Source organism: Myodes glareolus, chromosome 5, assembly GCF_982192425.1.
Source record: "Myodes glareolus chromosome 5, mMyoGla1.1, whole genome shotgun sequence".
Lineage (NCBI taxonomy): Eukaryota > Metazoa > Chordata > Mammalia > Rodentia > Cricetidae > Myodes > Myodes glareolus.
The window spans coordinates 46696825-46720402 of NC_142030.1; the positions used below are offsets into that span (position 1 = coordinate 46696825).

Below are 23578 nucleotides of genomic sequence, written 5' to 3' on the forward strand. Positions count from 1 at the left end.
CCTTGAATTCCCTAGACAGCCCAGGCTTATCTCAGGCTCACCGTCCTCAGATTCAGCCTCCTAGGTACTAGAGTACAAACCTGCTCCACTATACCTGGGCAATTCCAGTTTTTAAACATGGCATAGCAAATAAAAGAGTTACACAAGTGCTATATTTGGGCATATTTTCACATGTCTTTGCATTGTCCACCACACTTATGTGGCATGGCCAGGACTCATGCATTTCTTCTTGTCTTACCACCGTAAAATACCTACCACCCTTCAGCAAAACTAACCCTGATCTACTTCCAAATGGATGATTCTTTACACCATATCCTTTTAGCTTTGTAACTTGAGGGCATTATGTGTGGACGTATGCACAGATCTGCCCCAGAAGGGCTGAATTTTCATCTAACCAAGTATCTCTGTGATGGTTTACCAATAAATATACCTGGCTAGCCTGATGGACTTGGCTGGCCCTCAGAAAAAATATTTCCCTCTAACTTCAGTTAAAGCTTTAGAAACTACAGAAGATACCTTGAGTATTCTCCACTTAATCCTTAATAAAAATATTTTTGTTTTTTTTCAATATAGAAATGTACTCTTTTAAGATGGTCTGTCTCCCAGACTCCCTTGCAGCTAGGGGTAGCCAGTCATGCAGACAGTATGAACTTCATTGGTGTGAAGAAAGTCATGGATGACGTCTGGGAAAATTGCTTAAAGTTTTGAAAGGATGGAGAGAGGAAAGAAGAAGGAGGATGAATGAGAAAGGGGATGGGTGAGAGAAGGGGAGGGTGAGAGAAGGAGAGGGGTACTAGAACATACCCACAAGTAATCCAGAATCTATACTTAAATAAAATAATGATTAATGTATTCAAGACATAAATTGTTAGATGAAGAATTTCACTGGAAAATGGAACTCTGTTTCTAAAAATAGCAGCCAAAATTTTAGAGCTAAAATATATTACCTAAAGCACAGATCCCAGAGGTAGGTTTGGTAGCGGATAAGACCCTGCTAAAGAGGGAATCAATGAACTCTAAGACAAGACAGCTGAACAGATTCAGGCCAAAGCACAGAGAGACAAGAAGGTAGAGAATAGAAAAAGAGAAAAGAAGTGCATGGACAAAAACAGTGTTCCTATTTGGATTCCCACAAAGAGGAAAGGCCAAGGTTGATGACCTGCACACGTCGGAGCATAGACTTGAACTCTAGGCGGGTGCTGCTAGGCCACTTCCTCCAGCACTGACGGTCGGTTCTGCTCTGGAACAGCAGCCCCCTTGCCTCTGTGAGTGAGGGTGGACAGAGAAGCCTGAACTTTGCCTCACCTTCCCGTCTAAACCAGGGTAATCCCGGCAGATGGGGCCAGGGCCGTGACCCCGGCTTAACTTCAGAACCAGAACCAAAATGAAAATTGCAGTCCTGTGATTTAATGTTTTTAATTTGTTCTGAAATGAGAGGGGACTATGTCCCACACCATGTGACCATCCTAATGACTTTTTCAGCTTTCTTATAAGTCCCGATGGCTGCCTGGGAAATCTGGCAACCAGCTTTGAATGCTGGGAGCAGCCCCGGTGTTTCCATTTCTGTTTCTGCGAAATCAGCCTCAGTCTCTACTAAAACAAAAGGATGACAGCTTTTACAAACTGTGCATTGTTTGGAGAAAGGAAGGAGAGGGTGGGGTAGGGAAAGAGAAGGATGAGCCTGTGTTTTCCAGGAGCCTGTGCTTGGAAGAAGCTTCCCACAACTTTTCCTGTGTGTTTCAGGATTTTTTTTTTCCTGGATAGGCTCCACCTGGGCCTTTCCAGGGCCGCTGAGAGGTGGGAGGGGCCCAGTCCTGGACAGGGATATTGCTGCAAATGGCTATTGCTTCAACAGCTTGATCTGGATTTGAAGAAAGAGGGAGGTGTGGTGTTTGTCAACACGTCATTGGCCTCTCGGATTGCAGCCCCTGCTTCCAGTGGTTTCTGTTAGCTCACACTTTCCAAGGCCCCCTCTCCCGATGAGATGTCCTGGAGCTTTCTTTCCACACTTTGGGGGTGCTACTGGGCTGTTTACATTCCAGCAAAGCTGGCAACAGCCACAGAGAAGAAAGCTCATCTCCCTTCAGTCCTTGCAGTCACCCTGACTCGCAAGATTCTGTGCACATTAGACAAGGGACATCATGGCTGACCCAGCGGTCTGTGTTTTTTTTTAGGGAACATGGTCATTCTAGGGAGGGAAAATTGGATCAGGGTAGAATTTGAAATCCTGCATGCTCATTCCCATTTTTTCTTCCCTGGGAAATGAAGAGGAGCCTTGAGTAGGTGCGGAAGTTTTCTGAGCACCTATCATGCCCAAGTTCCTGGGAACAGGGTGACAGGCAGACCCAAGAATAACTGCTTTGATTTTTCAAATGTTGCCAGCAGAGGAAAGCACATCCCAGTCCCATGGCAACGGGAACATCTTCAGTTTGTACTTCCAGCGTGGAGCTCCAGGTCCCTTTTCACAACCGCTCTGGCTGCTGCTGGCTTCTCAGGGAACACATTTGCTTACTGTGTTCTTTTCAGGAATCCAGATGGTTCCATGCCCAGCCAGCACTTACTCTACATTTTTTCTATCTGTGGAAAGGAAAAATGATTCTCTGATAATTTGGGGATGTGGAGGATACCAGAAACACAGCCCTTGATCCCTGAAGGCCAACTGGAGGGTAAATAACATTTCTTTTAAATCTACAATGTTGACTAGGTCACATTTCTCTGAGATCAGGCCTGTAAATTTTATTAGCTGTCTCTCTCTTCTCTTGGCCAGACCTACAACCTACACCCAGCGAAACCTACAAAAGGCATTGAAAACTTTGGTTTTGAAGGTACAAGACTAGAAAGAAATCTACCCTACCAGGCGTTCAAGACAAAATTGCAGCCTCATCAGCCTAGTTGATCAGGGTGGTGATGTATTGGGCTCTCATTTCAAAGAGTCCCTATCCTGTGACTCAAGAACTGGATTCCAAAGAGGGTCCCATCCCCCAGAGTGTGCCAGAACTGTCACAATACACACTCTAGACTGTGATGCCTGCCAAACAGGTCACCCACCAGCCGGGTGCGGCTCCTGAAATTTTTTTGTTCTGCTCCTTCCCAACACTGTATATATCTCAGGGACACATCTGTCACGTGTAACTGATGCTGTAGATATGTTTCTGTCGTCATAGAAAGTTACTATCAACTATGCTGCTAACCAAGAAGTTCAGAGAATTCAGAACCATTATTCCTGCTGGTTCACTGGGCAGCATCCTGGCAGATGTGGCTGGGGGCAGCTTCAGAAGGGCTAGAAGCTGAGAAGCAAAACTAGTCTCGGAGGATGGCGCGAGCCATGACCACAACTGAGGATGTCTGGTATTGCTGGTAGGGGGTGGCTATGAGCCTTCCTAGTAAGCCACCTCCACCCTTTCGGGTGAGCCACCCCCACCCGCAGGGAGGGTCATGGCCAGTCAGAAGAGAAGTCCTCTTCTGGGTGAGGTGGACACTCACTCTGAAGCAGTAGTCAGACCTCATCTGGAAGCTCATCAGTCAGGGTAGCTGCATAACAAATATCACAGACCGTGACTTAATCCACAGAAATATACTGGCTCTGTTTAGAGGCTAGAAATCCGAGATCTAGGGTTTGTTTCTTCTGAGGCCTCTCTGCCTGGCCTTAAAGCTACCTGCCATCAGACCTGTCTGACCTCCTGTGACTGAACTTCCAGACATGATTCAGTTCAGCACCCATCCCACATCTTCCTCTTCTTAAAGTTAAAGTCTCCCCCTTTAACTCATTCTCCCATTCAAAGATCTCGTTACCAAAGCCAGGGCTAAGCCTTGGAGTCAGAGACAGGAAAGTGAGCAGCAGGGTAGGAACCACAGCCAGCACTGCTGTGCCTCCTCATTAAGTGCCCGGACTGAGCATAGCGGAACCAAAGTTCAGGACTAGACGAAGACATCTTGACCGTCATCCTCAGCGGCTTCTGCTTTCTGTTCCTAACCATGTCTGAGGCGAGTACCCTCCTCACAGCTGTGCTCTGTGTTTCTAGTTCATAGGATTGTTTGTAAATGGTTGACTTTCCATAGCGCAGCTCCCAGGCCATTTCACCAAACCAGCTGTGTGCTTTGGGTCATAGTACCCCCAGTGTGGTTCTTCCCTGCCTATGGTCCCGTGTTTGAGGTGACCGTCAACAGACCTTGGCTTCCTGGCTCCTGCCCCAGGCCTTGCTTTGGATGGCAGATGGGTCGACTAATATGTGGATCAAAAGAACACAAAAGTTATAGTCAGACAGGCATGGATGTAAATTCCGTGGGGCCACTCCTCACTGGGGCATCAGCCATGCAAACTGCAACTTGGTTTTCTTGTCTATGCCATGAGAACATTAACAATGGCCGTGACCACTGTGCGGGAGGTATTTCGCAGTATATAAAAAGCAACGAGAGTCTGTGGAATATGGGTTCTCAGTTAAAGGCACAGTCATCATTATCACCTCCACCTTTACGTTGGAGAGTTTCTTTGCTCTCTTTCACCTTTGTGGACACTGCCTCACACTTCAGCTCTGGCTGCTTCCTTTTGGTGGTGTGTCTTAGTTCCAGCCTTACATCTATTTCTTCTATATTGTTATGTACATACACACACACATACACACACACACACACACTCACTGAAGTATCTCTTTTATATTGTTACATGTATACACACATGTGCACATACATGCATACATACATGCACTGATGTAGACAGTGTCTGAACCCTATCCTTCCACCTCCCTTCTCATGCCAGAGGGAGGCTGGAAGCATCAAACAATGCAGCAGCCCCTGCAATGACAGACAGGAAGCTGGGAGATAAATCCCCACGCCATCTTGCTTCTTGAGCAGGGTAACTTTTGAGAGCATTCTGCACTGTCTCCCATAATCCCCCCCAGGAGTGACTACAACAGTCCACAGTAGTAACACTTCCATAGCATGTCCTGTATTGGCCCCCATCCCCATCATGCCTCTCTTTATTTCCCTGCCATAGCTTTCAGGGATCTCCATGCAACCCTTATTCTAAACCGCATGTATCTCTTTCTGGGGACTCAACCCTAGACACAATACATGTCACCTTTTGCTGGCTACATGGGACTGGTTGTTTCTCCCATGGTTTCTCAATGAGCATAACCAAAAGCTGTGAACAGCCAGGATACAGTACAGACAGTGACCACAGGAAGGCTTGTTGGTGTCTTGGGTACCACCAAAGACTTGCTGCAGGAGGACCTGCCAGGCTCCACATAGATGGTAAATCAAGCTACAGCAGAAGAAATGCCACCGTAGCATTTAAGACATGACAACCTCTGATGCTGCTAAGTGCTCAGGTAGAAAAGCATCAGCGAAGCAGGTTCTCCCTGATTCCATCTGGTGACCTGGGACCCCGTGGTCACAGCGGCCTATGCCTATTGCTATGAAGTCATTACTCAGGGCCACAGAAAAATGCGTAACTCAGAAATACCTTCCACTGACAGTACAAAAAAATGATTTCACCTAGGTCTCCCCATTCTCCCAGGAGACCGCCTAACCGGCTTTGCTCTGTCGCTGAGCATCTGTCAGGGAGGCTGCGCCCAACGGCCATGCTCAGCTCCCACCCCATATGCATCTTCTGCTGGGGCTGCACATTTTCCTGGCTGCTGGCCATGGCAAACGTGGCGTGTATCTGAACACATTCATCACACGCTCAGACCTGTAGTCAAAACGAGTATTAACTCTGCTGGGTGGGAGGGTCTTCCCTGGGCAGCTGAGGATTTAGGATTCGTGGAGAATACGAAATACCACAACCCCATCCCCAACCACATTAGGTGACAACACCTCTCTTTTGGAGCTGTGTTTCAAGTGTACAAAGCCTCAAAGGCAATAGAGAGCCACGGAGGCTGTAACCTGTGTAGAATTTTGTTTTCTTTAGCGCCGAGGGCTTTGTGCCGGCACCCTCTCTAACAGCTCAGTGGAGAGATTTTAGTCCATGAACAAAAGACTGAGCCACTCTCCCTCATCCACTGAAGTTCTGTCCATCCAGTCACAAGCATGGAAGGTATCTTGATCTCCTTTGTACAGTTTGATTCAGAAACATTGGGCATAAGCCACTTTTGGTCCTAGGCAAATAGAGCTTCAGACAGTTTCCCATCTCCCATCGTATAGATCTTAGTCTCCTTTTTATCTTCGATTGACGAGCGCTTACTCTGGTCCATATTTGCTTTCACCTGTTCTCTGAGTGTAGGTTATCAATGATTTATTTACCATCACCTCTCTTTATTTTTAAAGGTTTATTTATTTTTAATTTATGTGTATGGTCTTTTACCTATGTGTATGTCTGTGTACCACAGAAGCCACAATGGGATCTCCGATCTCCTGGAAATGGAGTTACAGATGATCGTGAGCTACGCTGTGGCTTCTGAGATCCGAACCTGGGTCCCCTCTGGAAGAGCAGTATGTGTGTGCTTAGCCCCTGGACCATCTCTTCAGCCCCTTGCTGCTCTCTTTTGATGAGATTCTGTATTATGGCCAACACGCACCATATGGGCTCTAGACCTGAAAATGACTGATAGTGTCAGTCACAGTGGTGTACCTTTCTTTCTTCTAGCTTGTTTCCACTCTGGGAATCAGATGGCAGGGGACAGCCTTCCTAAGTGTCACATAGTGTCACACATCTGTCTGTGGTGCTTTCTTTCAAGCCGGTGGTGGGATACCAGAGGAATACTAGGAGCGCATTGCCATGTCGTGTTGGCCTATGTGAAAATGGTAGACAATGGTATGGGAGGTCCTTCTGTTTGATGTGTTGCTTTTATTGATTAATGAATAAAGAACTGGCTTGGCTTATAGCATGGGAGGAGGAAGGCAGAGTCAGAGAGAGAAGCCATGGAGCGCCGCCAGAGTCAGGCATGCTGAAACTTTGCTGTTAAGCCACTGCCATGTGGCGATACACAGATTAATGGAGATGGGCTAAATTAATATGTAAGAGTTAGCTGATAAGAAACTAGAGCTAATGGGCCAAACAGCGATTTAATTAATACAGTTTCTGTGTTCTTATTTTGGGTCTAACCTAGTCGGGCTCCTACAACAAGACAATCCACCCCATATCAACAGGCATTATTTGATTTACTTCTTGTCATTATTCTCTTTTTATCTGAACCTAGTGGTGTCAATTTCTTTATCATATGAGTTTGAGATTTGTTTGCTTTTGCTTCTTTTGTTTATGGTCCTATGAAACCTTTCATAGTCACCTAGCCAAAAAAAAAAAAAATGGACTGTGTAAGGAGAAATCTGGAAACCTCACCTATGTAAATTTGTTCCAGTTAATTTTTGATATCCCCTCTCGGTTCAAGAGCCAGTGATGTCACGTTGTTGGCTCAGCCGGAATATTGACACCATGGGTATCTGGGAGCAGCACAGGACCGAGCTTTTACCTCCCGCCACCCCTTCAGAAGGTCATAGGTAAATATTTGCTGCAGAGCAGGCAAAGGTCAGGTCTGCATTTGGCAAAGGAGTCAAGACCTTACTGAGGCATCTGAAAATTTTTCCTAGGGACTGGAGCTGTCTCCAAGTCAGTGATCTCAGTCCCTTGTTTAGTACCGACCCCCAGCACATCCCAGAGCCAGCTGCAGGGGAGCTTACAGGAAGTCCCAGACCCTGGGGCGGAGCTTATGGTGAGTCTACCTGAGCAAAGCCTGAGATGGGACTAGCAAAGAGATGGCTTGGAGGGAGACACAGAGGAAGGCCAGTTATGATAGAGTCGTTTGTATTTTAGTATGTCAAAGCTGTGTCCTGCCCACACTGGAGGATGAGGAAGACAAAGCCAGATGTCATGATTTCATGGAGGACCAGTGTGACAGCCACAGCCACCAGCAGGCTGGCACTGAGGGTTAGGAGAATGGCATGACTTCCTGCGAGATGCTCTTGATACTCAGCAAAATTCAATCCAAGACAAAATACACGCTTTCTTTGATACACAGCCTCTGAGTCTTGAAATATGATACAGTGCCTGTTGACACATCAAAAAACAGTTTACACGTGTGTGCAAGAAGGAGTGAGGTTTGAGGCTAGGATTTTCTACTGTTGGTGGGGTGTGGACTGTTCCTTATTACATACTGTTCCTGTGCAGTGCCAGAGATGTCGCTACAAAGAAAGAAAGAAAGAAAGGAGGGAGGGAGGGAGGAAAGGAGGGAGGGAGAAAAAGAAAAAAATTCTTCCAAAGACTCTAAAGACCCCAGAATTCACACTGCTTAGTTAAGAGCCAATACTTTGAATCAAGGCCTTTCCTTGGAAGATATCTCTGTGTTGTTTTGTCTGTTGAAGTGATACTGAGAAGGAGAACTCACTGACTGAATGGACAGCCACAGATAAGGTGTCTGGGGAGCTGCCCAGACTCTCCAAAAGTGTTAAAGATACAGCAGCAACTGTGAGAGGTGACAGGAGTCTCCGGGGGAGGGTGGCAGGACAGTGTATTTGTGTGTCTAGAAGCAGGGGATTCTGAAGAGGGGGGCAGCAGCTGACATTGAAAATTATCTGTCACCTGGGAATAACAGGAGGAACCATGTTTAAGGAATCACAGATAGGGAACACTCCCCAGTACCGGTGTTGTATTGTCTAATGGACTTTATTAGCTTCTAATAATGCCCAGGGGTCAAGGTGCCTCTTGGTGGGGAATTGATAGTGGACAATTACCTAGAGAAAAAAGCACATTTAATTCTTCTTTGTTCCCTGCTCCTCATTCGTGTCTTTCTCTGCATTTTCTTACTCGGATATTAACTCAAAATGTCAATAAAAGCAGTATTGTGATATACTAGACTTCGGGTTTTTTGCATTATCTCTTGTTACTACCCAAGGGAACCTAGTGACATGGTGCCAGCGTGAGGTCCGTCAAATGTCCCTGTGTTTCAGCATTACCAGTCGATGCTAGTTACTGCCCTCGATGTTTCTGCTTCTACTCAGAGTAGCTGTTTGCAGATGTTTTAGCTAGAGGACCAGCTGGGGGTTTTTAGCAATCTGTGAGTCACCCGCCTCACCCACTCTTTGTCTATTGACTTAGCTCTCTTGTTGAAATGACGTTTATGAGAGAAAGTACACTTATCCACGCACAGACTTAGGACTGTTATAACAAGTGAACACAAACATTCAACTGGTCAAGAAGTTGAGCTTGTCAGGGCCCGCTCCTCTCTCGTTTTGACCTGCTCCCCACCAGCATCCTGAGTTCTAATCACAGAGATTGACTAAACATTTTTTCTTGACTTTGCATGAATAGAGCTGTACCCTTTTCTGTATTTCTAGCTTCTTTCGCCCAGCTTTGCTTCTGACACTTATTCGTGCACAGTTGTAGCACAAAGCCTGCTCGACGCTCTGCGCCACGATGCAGTTAGTGAATAGGGCAAGGGCCTGGAGATTGAAACACACACACAGCCAAGAAGGCTCTCTAAATTTATTGTGTTCCCAGGCAGCTTACAAAGGGTCTCCTTGACTAAATGGCCACACCCTAACTCTCAGCTACAAGCCCACTAGAAACCACTCCCCTGCCATCAGGAACTCCTGAGGGTCTCGTGCTCAGAGCAGCTGCAAAACAAGTTGTTTGCTCAGAGCAGCTGCAAGCATAGGAAAGCAAGCTGTTTACTCCGGCAGGCAGGGGGGATCACAGGAAATTCAGGGTCTGGGGGTCCACAGTCCCCAACACACAGCTTAGGCTCCTTCTTTCCTAGTGCTCTGTGACAGTAGTGCGTGTTTCGCATGCACCCATGTGTGTGTGTGTGTGTGTGTGTGTGAGTGTGTGTGTACATACCAGAGGGAGCAGAGGGCAACCTCGGATGCTTTTCCTCAGGGTCTGCCTGTGTGTTTTGGGACAGCATCTTTCTTGGGCCTAGGGCTCACAGACCTGCTGGCCAGGAAGCCCCGGTGATTCTCTCCCTCTCTGGCACTAGGATTGCAAACTCACACAGCCTCACTTAGCTTTTTACATGGCATGTAAGGTTGGAACTTGGGTCCCGTGTTGGTAAGGCAAGCGTTGTACCTGTGAAACCATGTTTCTAGCCCTCATTAACTTTAGTTAGATATGACATCTTTTCATGAGTTTGTTGCCTTGGGTGACACTCCCATTTCAAACTCTTTGCCAGTTAGGAGTGAGAAGATGTGGAGCTATTCAGGAATTTTAAGTTTCATTTTTTTATTTTATCTTACGTGTTATATATAAGGTATCTTTTCTGTGCTTTATTCTAAAAGTTCCAGACATGACCCATTTTATTGAAATTTGTGTAGTCTCGGGCTATAAGCTAATTGTTTCTGTTGCTTTATTTTTTTTGCAAAAGTTGTTGTTGCTCAGTAAACATTATTTGAACCTTCCCATCGATGCCTTAGAAACACAGGCTTGTGCCACACATGTCACTAATTACTGACGTCATCTAATAGCTGTGTCTAATTTCATTTTACTTGTAATGGGCTCGTTATGATCGCTTTGAAGCAGTAAGCCAAGATTTTTAACCATTTTTATTTTCTACCAAATTATACATAGCTCTCCTAACCAGTGGAGACCCTTTGGTGGTTTGAATGTAATTGGACCCCCATGATCTCACAGGAAGTGGCACTGTTAGGTGTGGCTTTGTTAGAGTGGGTGTGACCTTGTTGGAGGAAATGTGTCACTGTAGGGGGCGGGCTTTGAGCTCAGGATACTGCCCAGTTGACTTCTGTTGCATGCAAGATATAACCCTCTCAGGTCCAGCCCCAGGTCTGCCTCTGGTGCAGGAGAATTATCTGTAATCTGTCAATCATGTTTTTTAATAAACTGCTGACTGGCCAGGCAGGAAGTATAGGTGGGCCAACCAGACAGGAAGTAAAGGCGGGATGATGAGAACAGGAATATTCTTGGAAGCAGGAAGCTCCCTCTGCCACTCCTGCCCAGATCACCGAAGAAGCAACATGTGAGCTGACAACTGAACAAGGTACCAAGCCATATGACTAAAATAGATCAGAATAATGGGTCAATATAAGTCATAATAGCTGAACTAATGGGCCAATCATCTTTATAACTTATGGAGATCTCTGTGTGATTGATTTTCTCTGGGACTTGCCGGTTGTGGGGTACCGGGTGGGAACAGATACCCCAACAAGCCGGCCCTCATGTTACATGCCTCCACACTGCCATGCTCTCTGCCCTGATGATGGTGGCCTGAACCTCTAAAACTGTAAGCCAGCACCTCAATTCAATGTTTTCTTTGCAAGGATTGCTGTGGTCTTGGTGTCTCTTCACAGCAATAGTAACCCAGGGTAAGACAGATCCCTTTCCAGTCACTCTTTCTTTCTGTCACTCAGAGAGAGACACTGGGGATCTAGGTACTGATCAGAGCAGTCACCTGGGCTGAGTTTCTGTACTCAAGGGGACTTCTTTCTACTCTCAGAGACACACAGTAAGAAACAGCAAAGATACGCTAGAGAATACTGAAAACTACAGTATGCCCAGCCAAGGCGTGCCAATGAGTAAGAGTTTGGCTCTTGTTTTAATCAGAATCATTGTCTGTAGGTTACTTAAAAAAAGAGGTTCTTATAAGTAATAGAGTAACTGCGTTCACATCTAAGCAAAGAGCATTGCAGAGCAAAAAGAAAGGGGCAGTGGAGAAATGTGTTTGGGATGCTTGAAAAATAGCCACAGACAGTTTGGGAGTCCCTGCAACTGAGAAAGCCTGGCTAGGATACAGACCGCAGATGGTAGTCAAAGCATAGAGTCAACATTTTGTCTTCCGTATAAAGGCACAGATTTTGCATCTTTATACCTCTGTGACCCATTGTCCCTGCTGCGATTGCTCGATTCTGCCGTACGACAGCAGCCGTAGAAAATCTATAAGCAAATGAAGGTTCCTTTCCTGAGCTCCAGGAAAACTGTTGTCAGGAGGCCCACCACGGACCCTCCAGAAGGCCACTGTGCTGTTGTGACCAGACGCCTGACTAACAACATAAGGGGAGGGGACATTTGGACCTACCATTCTCCTCCGTCATAGTGGGGAAGGCATAGGAGCGGTCCTGTTTGCGACGGTGGGAACTTGAGATGGAGGCTGTTCAGGTGGCTTGAAGCGGTCAGCAGAGGAGAGCAAGTCGGAAGCAGGGGTGGTGTCATGGTCAGTGTTCCAATCCTAGAGGCTCACTTCCCCCAGCCAGAAACCTCCTCCCCCAGGCTCTACAACCTTTAAAAGAGCAGCTCAAGCTAGAGACTTACAAATCCTGCTTCTTGGGGGAACGCTCCAGACTTGGGGGAACGCTCCAGACTCAAACTCTAGCAGAGACACTAGCAAGTCTGCATGGACTTACTTCCTAGTTTCTAATTTATGGAGGGGACCCAGTCCACTGTGGGTGGCACCATCCTTACGCAGGTGGGCCTGGGCTGTATAAGGAAGGTAGCTGACCTTGAACCTGGGCAGAAGCTGGTAAGCAGCTGCCCACTATGCTTCACGCTCCTGTCCTAAGCTCCATGCTTCTGTCTCTGCCTCACGCTCCTGCCTTGACGTTCCTCCATGATGGTCTCTAACCTGTAAGCTGAAATGAAGTATGATTTCTCCCTCAGGTTGCCTTTGGGTTACATACTGTTTTCCACAGCAACAGAAAGCACACTAGGGCAGTGTCCTGATGCCGCTTTGTTGAGCTAACACATCCTTCTCTTTGTAGACTGATCACAAAACATTTCATACATTTGGTGATTGATGGGATTCTGTATGCCCCAACTGCAGCCCAGAAGGCTGAAACTTGACCAAGCCTAGAACCAGGCCTAAAAAGTGTGAAGAACGTTTGACACACAAAGGGAAGTTTTCTCCAGGGCTTTGCTATATTTAGCTTGGAACACACAGAAAAGCAGAAGGAAACTTTGTTCGCTTTTCTCTGGGCAGTCTCTACAGGATGGGAGCCAAGAATGTAGCACAAGGCAGGTGACAAGGTGTTCTACACCAGGAGAAGTTCACAGAGTTTGGGCAACACCGTGCGAAATACCAAAGACATCTTTTTTCTTTGAAAAATTTGAAGCAAATGCAAGGAGTTCTGTTGAGAATATAGACTAAGAAGATTTTTAGAAGGACCCCAAAATATGATGGCTCTTTCCCTGCTTCCTCAGATCATCATCTGAATCTGGAAGTAAGTGACCCAGACTTTAAGGACAGCTCTACTTCACAGGGATGGCCTAGGACTCAAGTTCTCGCCGCCTGAGGCTTTGCCCTCTCCTGGCCACTGTTTCCATCTCTAGGATAAATGCAGAGTCTCACACTGTTGAGTCGCCACTGTTCCCTTCTGTGGGATCCAGGCAGGGTCTTGCATGGTTGAGGATGATGAAGCCTCAGTTCCCAGCAAAAACCTGTTCTCATTGTCAGCTGTGTGTGGTACAAGCTTCTGCAAAGGTGAAGTCGCAAAGAGGCAGCCGAGGCTTTGTGTCTTCCCGCTGGCAGAGGAGAGCAGGCTGAGTGTGAAGCATGTCCCATAGAGTCTGCTCCGCTGGAGATGGTCTAGAGGAACTCTGTGGAGCCTGTTCATTCAGATCCTTCTCTTTATCCCTGTATCTTCAGTTCTCCCTGAAGGCATAGAAGTTGCTCCCTCCAGGTATAGAGAAGGTGTCTATCAAACAAGGGTTATAAGGCCTTGCTTCTGGGAGCAAAGTGAACAGGAGGTGAAATGGAGCGTCTTGCTTCCTCTGGCCTTTTGAATGCTAAGATACTGCACTAGGACCTGTGCCCCAAACTATCAATACTCTTAGTGGAAGCTGTTTCCCTCAGGGGATTTGTTTCTGTAACTGAATTCTGAGAGAGAAAATGGAAGCCCAAAGTCAAACTTGATCAAGCACTGGACTTGAAGGACCTAAATGAATCTCGGCTCTATCCACCTAACCCACTGTGTCCTCATGAAGGTTACCAAGTGACAGTCACCAGATGAAAGGGCCAATGCTCTGTGCAGGGTAAATGCCTGTGACCAAAATGCCATTCATCCAAAACATCCAAACTTTCTGACCCTGGAAATTTCATTAGGCAGCTCCGGGTATGAACTTCAGAGCTAGCGGTCTGGACTGCTTGCCTTCGGTTCATTTCTGCTTGAACAGAAATGAGTGGCTCATAGCATTCCTGCTTTTTCTTTTTCTTGATCCGACATGTTTATTTGCCTCTACAGGTCAGAGTTTTTACCTTCTGAGGTAACTTTGCCAATCATTATTGGAGTTCCCCTAGTACAAAACAAGAACGGGGACTGAAGAGATGGCTCCACCATTAAGAACAGTTATTGATCTTGCAGAGGACCAGGGTTCAATTCCTGACACCTACACAGCAGGTCATAACCACCTGTAAGTCCAAGTCCAAGAGATCCGATATCCTCTTCTGACCTCTGCAGGCCCCTGCGTGGATGTGGTACACACACACACACACACACACACACACACTGGGAAAGGCCCCAAACTTAGCCAGTGCTGGGATGCCGTGACGATAGCTTTCTTATAAAAGAAAGCATTTAATTGGGCTTGCTTTCTTTTTCAGAGATTTAGTGCATTATCATCCTGGTGAGGAACATGGCGGCACACACAAGCACAGTGCTGGAATAGTAGCCAAGGGTGCTGTATCCAGTTCCAAAGGCAGCAAGGAGAGAGGCACTGGGTCTGGCTTGGGCTTTTGAAACCTCCACCCTTAATGAGACATTTTCTCCAACAGGGCCCTGATAACTCTGCATTCAAATATATAAACCTATGGGGCCATTCTTATTCAAGCCCCCACAGGCTCCAAGCTAACTTTAGAAGCCTAGCCCTGTTCTCCCTAGAGTTTTCCAAGCTCTAGCCTGGGGTAGGTAAGGAAGGCTGCTTTCTACCCTATAGTCTGGACAAAGAGAGCAAGAGGAAGAGAGAAAACACTTTTCTTCAGAAGGATGTGATCTGTGTTAATATTCCATGTATGTGTGCAACGTGACTCCATGTATCCTCATTTCTCCAACAGAACTTCCTCAGGGATTTCTACCTGACTTCATGGTATACTGTAGGTTCCCACTCCACTCTATCACCTTGAGATTTTTTTGTTTGCCCTTTCTGTGTCAGACACTAGAGAGAATTGAAACTTCATTTCCTCTGTACCCTTGTCTGAAGGGTTTGCACTTTTTACACCCCTGTCCCCAGCAGAGATCAAGGGAAATCCTTTGTGTCTTGGGCTTCCCTCTGCTCAGAACCTCCTGAGTTGTCAACAGAACTGACTTCATTAGCATTGACCCTGAAGCTCTCTACTGGAGCTTACAGTCTCTTTCCACCATGGCCTGGCTAACCAATTTTATTTAACTAAATCCCCGGGTCCAATGCCTTTAGTCTTGCTTTTGCCTCCGTGTCTTTTCAGAAAGTTCTTTTTAAAGATGCTGGAGAAGGGAAAGAGTGTGATCTGAGATATCTTGCTGCCAGTCTTAAAAGCCGCTTTGCTCATCCCTGGTGGTTAGATTACGGGGAAATGATGGGCTGATGCATAGATGGATGGATAGGTAGATGGTGGATGGCTGGGTGGGTAAATGGATTACAAGGTGGTGGGTTTATATCAGGTGGATTAGTCAGTGTTGTCTAGAGGAACAAACCGTGTGTGTGTGTGTGTGTGTGTGTGTGTGTGTGTGTGTGTGATGGTTTAAAGGCTGTGGTCCGACGAACCCAACAATCAACAGAAGCTCCCAGAATTCAGCAGTTGTTCAGTCCATAAGGCTGGATGTCTCAGCTGGTCTTCAGTGCATGCTGGAATCCAAAGAAGTAGGTGCTAAAGTCCCTGAAGAGATACACACTTGTTAGTGGGAGTGAGAGCAAGCAGACAAAGGGAACAAGCCTCTGCCTTCCACGTCCCTTATATGGGCTTGAGCAGATCAGATGTGGGTAAGATTAAAAGTATATCTTCCCACCTAAAAAGATCTGTATTAAAAGTGGCTCTTCCCATTTCAAATTATCTTATTAAGAAAAAAATCCCTGCTTCTTCTTCTTCTGGAAGACACCAATGGCGGATGACGCCGGTGCAGTAGGAGGGCCCGGGGGCCCCGGGGGCCCAGGATTAGGAGGCTGTGGCGGCTTCCGTGGAGGATTCGGTAGCAGTCTGAGGGGCCGCGGCCGTGGTCGAGGCCGTGGCCGTGGCCGAGGCCGCGGGGCTCGCGGAGGTAAAGCTGAAGACAAGGAGTGGATTCCCGTCACCAAGCTGGGCCGCCTGGTTAAGGACATGAAAATCAAGTCCCTGGAGGAGATCTACCTGTTCTCCCTGCCCATTAAGGAGTCCGAGATCATTGACTTTTTCCTGGGAGCATCCCTAAAGGATGAGGTTCTGAAGATCATGCCCGTGCAGAAGCAGACTAGGGCAGGCCAGCGGACCAGGTTCAAGGCTTTCGTCGCTATTGGGGACTACAATGGTCACGTAGGTCTCGGTGTTAAATGCTCCAAGGAGGTAGCCACTGCCATCCGAGGGGCCATCATCTTGGCCAAGCTTTCCATTGTCCCTGTGCGGAGAGGCTACTGGGGGAACAAGATTGGCAAGCCCCACACTGTGCCTTGCAAAGTGACAGGCCGTTGTGGTTCTGTGCTGGTGCGTCTCATTCCTGCCCCCAGAGGCACTGGCATAGTCTCCGCTCCTGTGCCCAAGAAGCTACTGATGATGGCTGGCATTGATGACTGCTACACATCAGCCAGGGGCTGCACTGCCACCCTGGGCAACTTTGCCAAGGCCACCTTTGATGCCATCTCTAAGACCTACAGCTACCTGACCCCCGACCTCTGGAAAGAGACTGTGTTCACCAAGTCTCCTTATCAGGAATTCACTGACCACCTAGTGAAAACCCACACCAGAGTCTCTGTTCAGAGGACCCAGGCTCCAGCTGTGGCCACCACATAAGGGTTTTTATACAAGAAAAATAAAAGTGAATCAAGTCTGTTAAAAAAAAAAAAAAGAAAAAAGAAAAAAATCCCTTCTGGGCAGTGGTGGCACACACCTTTAATCCCAACACTTGGTAGGCAGAGGCAGGCAGATCTCTATGAGTTCGAGGCCAGCCTGATCAACAAGAAATAGTTCCAGGACAGGCACCAAAGCTATATACAGAGAAACCCTGTCTCAGAAAGAAGAAGAAGAAGAAGAAGAAGAAGAAGAAGAAGAAGAAGAAGAAGAAGAAGAAGAAGAAGAAGAAGAAGAAGAAGAAGAAGAAGAAGAAGAAGGGAAGGAAGGAAGGAAGGAAGGAAGGAAGGAAGGAAGGAAAGAAAGAAAGAAAGAAAGAAAGAAAGAAAGAAAGAAAGAAAGAAATTCCCTCACAAGTGAACCCAGTCACATGTGTTTTAGTTAATTCCAGATGTCGCCAAGTTGACAACCAAGAACAATCATCACAATCAAGTAAATGAACGAAAAGAAAAGATGAATGAGGTGGTCAGATCAATGAGTAAGTGGACAGTATGGATAATTGATGAGTGGATAGAGAAATGAGATGGGAAAATGATGTTAATCTTCTAGCCTGTGTATTATCATTGCCACTTAGTTAGCTGTAACTGGTATTACGTTCCCGAGACTAGACGTACTTTCTGCAGAAAACAGCAAGCTGTGGACCTGTTTCCTGCCTCTCGCAGAAGTCTAGGGGACTCTAAAACATCTCATTGTCGTCCTGACGTAGATCTGTGCTATCAGAAGGGATCATATAATGCAGGTCTTCCTTGATTTCAGCGAGGCTCTCTCCTGATGAACCTGTCGTAAGCTGAAAACACTGTGTATCAAGAACACACTTCACACAGCTCACCTCCCCATCCTCACAGCTTAGCAAGGAAGCGCAAGGAGGGAGGCATTTGTTTCCCTCGGGGTCTGTAGCGAATGGGGAGCTGTGGCATGCCTGCTGCCCTGCGTAGGTAGAGAGTGTATCGCCAAGCCAACACAGGGCATCTGCCTGTTATCCAGCACTAGGAAGGTAGAGGCAGAAGGATTATTAGCTCAGGCCAGCTTGGGCTACATAGAAAAGACCTGTCTCAGGAAAGTATCTTACTGCACATTGGTGTCCAGGAAAAGATCAAAATTCAAAATTACTAGTATAGCTTCCACTGGATGCTTCTGGCTTGTGCCATAGTAAAACTGAGCCGGGTTAAGGTGAGACTCTATAAGTTAGAGACTCCCTTCAGAAATACTGCCTCAGAACAGAATATACTAAATTAAGCAGGCATCTACAGAAACTCCTGGAAATGCTCTCTGCTCTCACAGGCCTAAGCACCCGGTGGAAACATCTACTCTGACAAAATTCTACGTCACACACTCTGGGTAGGGGCAGGCAGTGGGTCCTGGCCCTACTTTCTCCTGGCAGAACCCACACAGGCATTTTCGAAGTTGCACTGTATCTCAGACAATGTTCTAAGTTATGTGATATCATTGGTTTATGCGCTGCCACCCTCTGAGGTGCGTTCCTTTAGTCTGCATTGGATAGGAGAGGGAGTTAAGGTGACTTGGCTGGCTTGGGGTTAGACAGCAAGCAAGTGGCAAAGCTAAGTTTCACCCAGGCTAAACTAAGTGCCTGCCTCTCTAACCATTATCCTGATGCTGGCAGAACTTGGAACCATGATGTCTTCTGTCTGCACCATTCTGTTAACATGGCAGCCACTAGCTGAAACTTTTGAGCACATGGCAGGCCTCTATGTGATGGAGGAACTGAGTGTTTAATTGTTTCACTTGAATTAAATAGCACAGTTTAAGGACCAAGGGCTGCTTGGGTCATGCATATTACCTCTGAAGACGCCTACTGAGCAAGGAGGGGAGGCAGCAGTTGAAAGGTAGTCTTTACTACACCTTGATCCTGAAATGTCACACTTCATCCCCAAAAGACCTTGAAAAGAGTCCGGCCATGGTTCTGATCATTCACCTGAATAGCCTGTATAGATGGCTTGTCTCACTTTAGTTCATTGGAAAACACTGAGATGAGACACACATGCCTCCCCCAAATAAAATCAAGCCGAGTAAGACGGAGAAAGTGTAAGCAAGCTATACACAGGTAAGACCACGGGTGGCTATGCTTGTACGAACTGCACTATTCTCTGTTCACTAATCCTGCCATCCTATGGGGTATTAGTGAAAACGTGGGATATGGGATAGAAAGCAGGGCTGGTGGACAGGAGAGAACCGAGCCTCTGGCATGTTTGTTATCATTTGGCTTTTTTGTTTGATGGGTTGGCTTTTAAGACAAGGTCTTGTATCGTAGCCCAGTGGAACCTCAACTTCCCAATGTTCCTGCCTCAGCTTTCAGGGTGCGTGGGTTACAGGCAATGCCAGTATGCTCAGCTGTGGGATAGGTTTTAAAGGTGCAGAAGCAGCGGGCATTCCTCACAGAGGAAACTGAGAGAAAAGGAGAAGGGAGACACGGTGAGACAAGACAGAAAGCTGATCCCTGGTGAAGCATTGTAAAACACACTGGATGAAGGACAAAATCAATGCCACATGATGCATGGGGCGAACACGTTGAAACTGGAAAGTGCTTTCAAAGAGGAAGGGAAAGGAGGGTGTGAGCAAAACCGCAGGATGGGGCTGGGATGCCTGTCAGAGGTCGAGTGCTTGCCTAGCACGCATGAGGTGTGGGTTTAGGATATGACTCGGGCATGCCAGGCCTTGGGGTCATCCCAGCCCTGCCAAAGAAAAAACAAAGCACACGCATAGAAGATCCTTGTGTGAATTTCTCTACTTTATGACAATGGAGACAAGGTAAGGTGGAGTAGAGTTCGGTAAAATCTTGAAATACTGAGAATCCAGGGCACAGATAAGCCATGGGCCAATCCTAGACCACCGGGTTCTGTAACTAAGTTTCCATTTAACAGGCCTGCAAACACATTCTTTATAACTGTAATGCCTCAGCAGGTGTTCAGAGAGTGGCAGGCCAGACAGACAGGCTTCAGCAAGCTGCCAGGCAAAGCCCAGCCCCTGGAAACTAGCAAGGCTGGTAGGACAAGCCCTGGAAAGACCTTGGGGTTAACACCCTGCTAGCCACACCCCTGCCTCAGCTTCTTCAAAGAGGCACAGATATCCTCAATATTCGCCTTTTCTTCTTCCTCAGGATTGTGTGTTGAGTCCAAGGATATGAGCCACGCCTATACCACTAAGCTATAACCTAGTTCCAGTGTATTCTCACCCCTCAGAACTACATTGAAACAGCAATTGCCAAAGAGAGGTTGGAGGGCTAATAGGAAAGCAATGTCTGGCTTTGTTTGGGGGAGAGAGTCTCATGTATCCCAAGCTGACCACCGAGTCAGTTTGAAGCCGAGGATGGGCTTGAACTCCTGATTTCCTGAAGAGCTGAGATTCCAGGGGTGCGTAATTACCTATTATGCGGTACTGAGGATCAAATCCAGGGCAAGTATTTCGCCAACAGTGCCATGTACCCAACCCCCTAACAGGAAAGGGAATTAAATAAAAACAAAAATCACAGAAAAGCTAGAAGTGTCTTTTTCAAATAATGCATTCTGCTCTAGGGTCGGTGGATGTTTGCATGCTGTGGCCCACAGGGCTGCCTTTGCACCTCCCTCGAGGAGCTCAGCCTTCACAGGGGACTGGAGTGAACGGAGAGCAAGCCTGGCTGTGTGCATTCAGACACAGGTCCTTTCTTCAGGAAACTCTCTGGCTCCGACATGTTTGCCGAGGGTGATTCATGGCGTTTCGCTCAGGATTGTCCAGTGGGTAATTGCTGCTTCCAAACCAGAGAAACAGATGTAGACCCTGAACCCTGGCTATAAATTCCTGTTTTATGATTATGGCTTTCAAATGTGCGCTGTCACATGGACAAACACACAGGGATTCTCAAAGTGAAGCTTGCTCTCAAACTTCTGCTTTTTTTTTTTTTTTTGGTTTTTGTGTGTTGTCTGGTTGTTCATTGGAAAAACTTTTATTAAACCATTGATCAAACACAAGGAAAACAGGAAAGGTGGCCCAAGCTAAAACAGGTGCCCACAAGGGGATATTTGAGAAGATTCCTTCTGACTATTTAAGTCAGATTTAAAGTGAGTGGCAATCCTTTACACTTCATTGTGGAGAAATTGGCTTGATTTTTACCTTCTACCCCATTCGTTAATCGTGATCGTCATGAATATATATTTAAAGAATCATTACTTACTCTTGGTGCTTTCCTTGGTCCTTTGGAAGCCAAACGGTGTAAGAATGAGATTTACTGACAAAGAAGTGATAAGAAGTGTGGCCAAGTTGTGAGTCAGCTTCATGAATTAGCACGTGCTAATTGCCTCAATCCACACTACCAGTGTAATTAATCCATGATGAGAAATGATTAATTGACTAGTGAGTCCCATTGCATTATAAGGAACCCATAATATCCCATCCACAAAGATTTAAATACTGATCAAGTTCATTTCCCTACAATTAAAAGAATCTCAAGGTGATTGTAAATTTAAATTATCCTTGTGCAAAGAAATAAATTCCCCAGTCGTAGGCACACACCACACCCCCAAAGACGGTGAGTGACTTTCCTCTCCAAGCAGCTGCCATCTTGGGGGGGAGGGGGTTCAGTTCTGCCCTTCAGCAAAAGGATAATCCTAGCTGGGCTTGTTGACTGTCAATACCCCCCATGGAGTGCTGGGCTGGGGGGTTGAGGACCACCCTCCCTACCTCCTGTTGTGCGCAACTCTGTCTTAATCGCACTAGGCCTGGGGAAGGGCTAAGGCACACCGAAAATGCGGACACCATCTCTGAGGCTATGAGGAAGCCCTCACCTCTGCTGAGCAGAGGTTTTCCAGGACAGGCATGTTGGGGGAGGAGCACCCGGTCAGCTCACCTTTGCTCTGTAAGGAAGCCCAGGAAGTTCAAAGTTCCCCAGGGTGAACTTTATCAGAATTGTGCCTGTTTGTCCTTGGAACCTTAGTTGTTGGGGAAAGTTTAAACATTGCTTAGGTCTCCCAAAGGGAAGGAGCTTTAGCAACAGACACACATGAGCACGCATGGAAGCACGTACGCTCGCGGGAAGGGCGGGGAGGGCATTGTGCTTGTACTTTGGCAGAAGACGTTTGGGAATGGTGCCTCCCTTCCTAGATAAGGCTGTCAATGAACACAATTGGGGACTCATTCCCCAGTGCCTCATCCTCTCTTGCTGTGACCGGTGGCTCCCTGCACTTTGGGAAGCACAGCAGCCTCCTGTAAGAGGGCACCTGACACATGCATCTCCCATAATGCCAAACTTTCTCACCTCTAACTTATATTTTACTGCAGTTCGGCTGCCTTCTCTCCTCCTGCCCACACCTTTTCCTCCACCTCCAGTCCAGGGTGAGTGACTCTGTTTCCAGGGAACTGGTGATCTTAAGGAAGCATTCAGGGCAATGAGTTTCTCAGACCAAGCAGAATCGCACACATAACCCTGTGTTTCGTGTTCAATGGTGTTAAGTGTTGGTTTTGTAAATTCCTATGTGTTCCCCCTCTTAGGATGTGTGTTTTCTTTGTAGATGAAGAGTTTCTAATAATAAAACCCCGTTGCAAAAATACATGGCTACCTAAAGGAGAGAGAAATAGCCTACACTTTCAGTGAGATCTTCCAGCCCTCCGAACTTTGCAATGGCAGAAGTTGAGCCTCCTGAGCTACAGGTGTAGCGTACCTTCTTGTGGGGACTCTGCCTCCATGAGGGAGTGGGGTGCACACTCCCAGGCTGTATCAGGACTAGTCCGAGTAGCGCTTCAGCAAAGGTGGGTGCCCCGACAGACTCCCTGAGTACATCCTTCCTGGCACTGTCCAGAAAGGAGGAATGGAGCCCGAGTTTCCCTGTCCAACTCCTTGCTAGCCTTCTGTGGGAGAATTACTCGGGAGCCAGAGGAGGAAGGAGGAATCCGCTGGAGGCCTTGCATCCAGCAGGCGAAACTGGAAGCTGGCTGCAGGCGCCTTCCCTTTGAAAGCCCTGGCTGCCTGGCTGCGTCTATTCCAGTTGCCTCTGGGCTGTCAGACAGCTGAAAAGCTGTTCCTTCTTCCCGGCTGAGTCAGTGTAAGCAGGTTAAGAGAGAAAGAAGAAATCCTTTTATCTGAAAATCGTTTAAAAAAAAAAAAAAACAGGCGAGATTGGGCAGGGGTGGTCCAAGCAGAGACTAGCTTTCATAAATATATCTCTATATAAAAAACTCATACTTACCCGGTTTTCAAAATATGCATTTAATTGTGTGGGAGCATGTGCTTAATGGAGAGGCCACCAGCACACTCCCCGTGCATGAACTATGGGAACAGCAAGATGGGCTCAGGGGCAGCAAAGGTATGTCCGCCTCGGAACCCAGTGGCCGGTCAGGTCTGGGTGTCCCTGGTAAAAGTCCTACAGCTAGAAACAGAAGACTGAGACACAGTTGATATTCCTTTTGTGTATTTCCTGAGAAATTAAAGGTAGTGCTTTCATACTGCGGATGGTATTACACAGGTCCATTCTACAGAGGAGAAAACCGAGTCCTGGAGAAAATCAGTGTTTGCCTGGACACAGATGGCCAGTGACAGAGCTACTGCGTTTTCTCCAACCAGTAAACCCGAATCTAAAACTCATTCACACACACACACACACACACACACACACACACACACACACACACACACACACGGTCTCTCAACTCTCACTTTTCTCTCTGAGTTTCTGAGAGAGGGATTTGCAGGAGGTGAACAGCGAGGA

General features: G+C 47.0%; 1 protein-coding gene, 1 long non-coding RNA gene and 1 pseudogene across 2 annotated transcripts in view; all 3 read left to right on the forward strand.

Moving 5' to 3' along the window:
- Positions 1–23578, forward strand: part of Rarb (retinoic acid receptor beta) — a 338172-nt gene that overhangs the window by 176082 nt on the left and 138512 nt on the right. The gene's annotated exons all lie outside the window — the stretch shown is intronic.
- LOC146894892 (uncharacterized) lies at positions 7490–7951 on the forward strand. The gene is made up of 2 exons (XR_015001311.2): positions 7490–7646; positions 7748–7951. It is a non-coding gene; the product is annotated as an uncharacterized LOC146894892 (long non-coding RNA).
- On the forward strand, positions 15945–16857 carry LOC148122073 (small ribosomal subunit protein uS5 pseudogene; annotated as a pseudogene).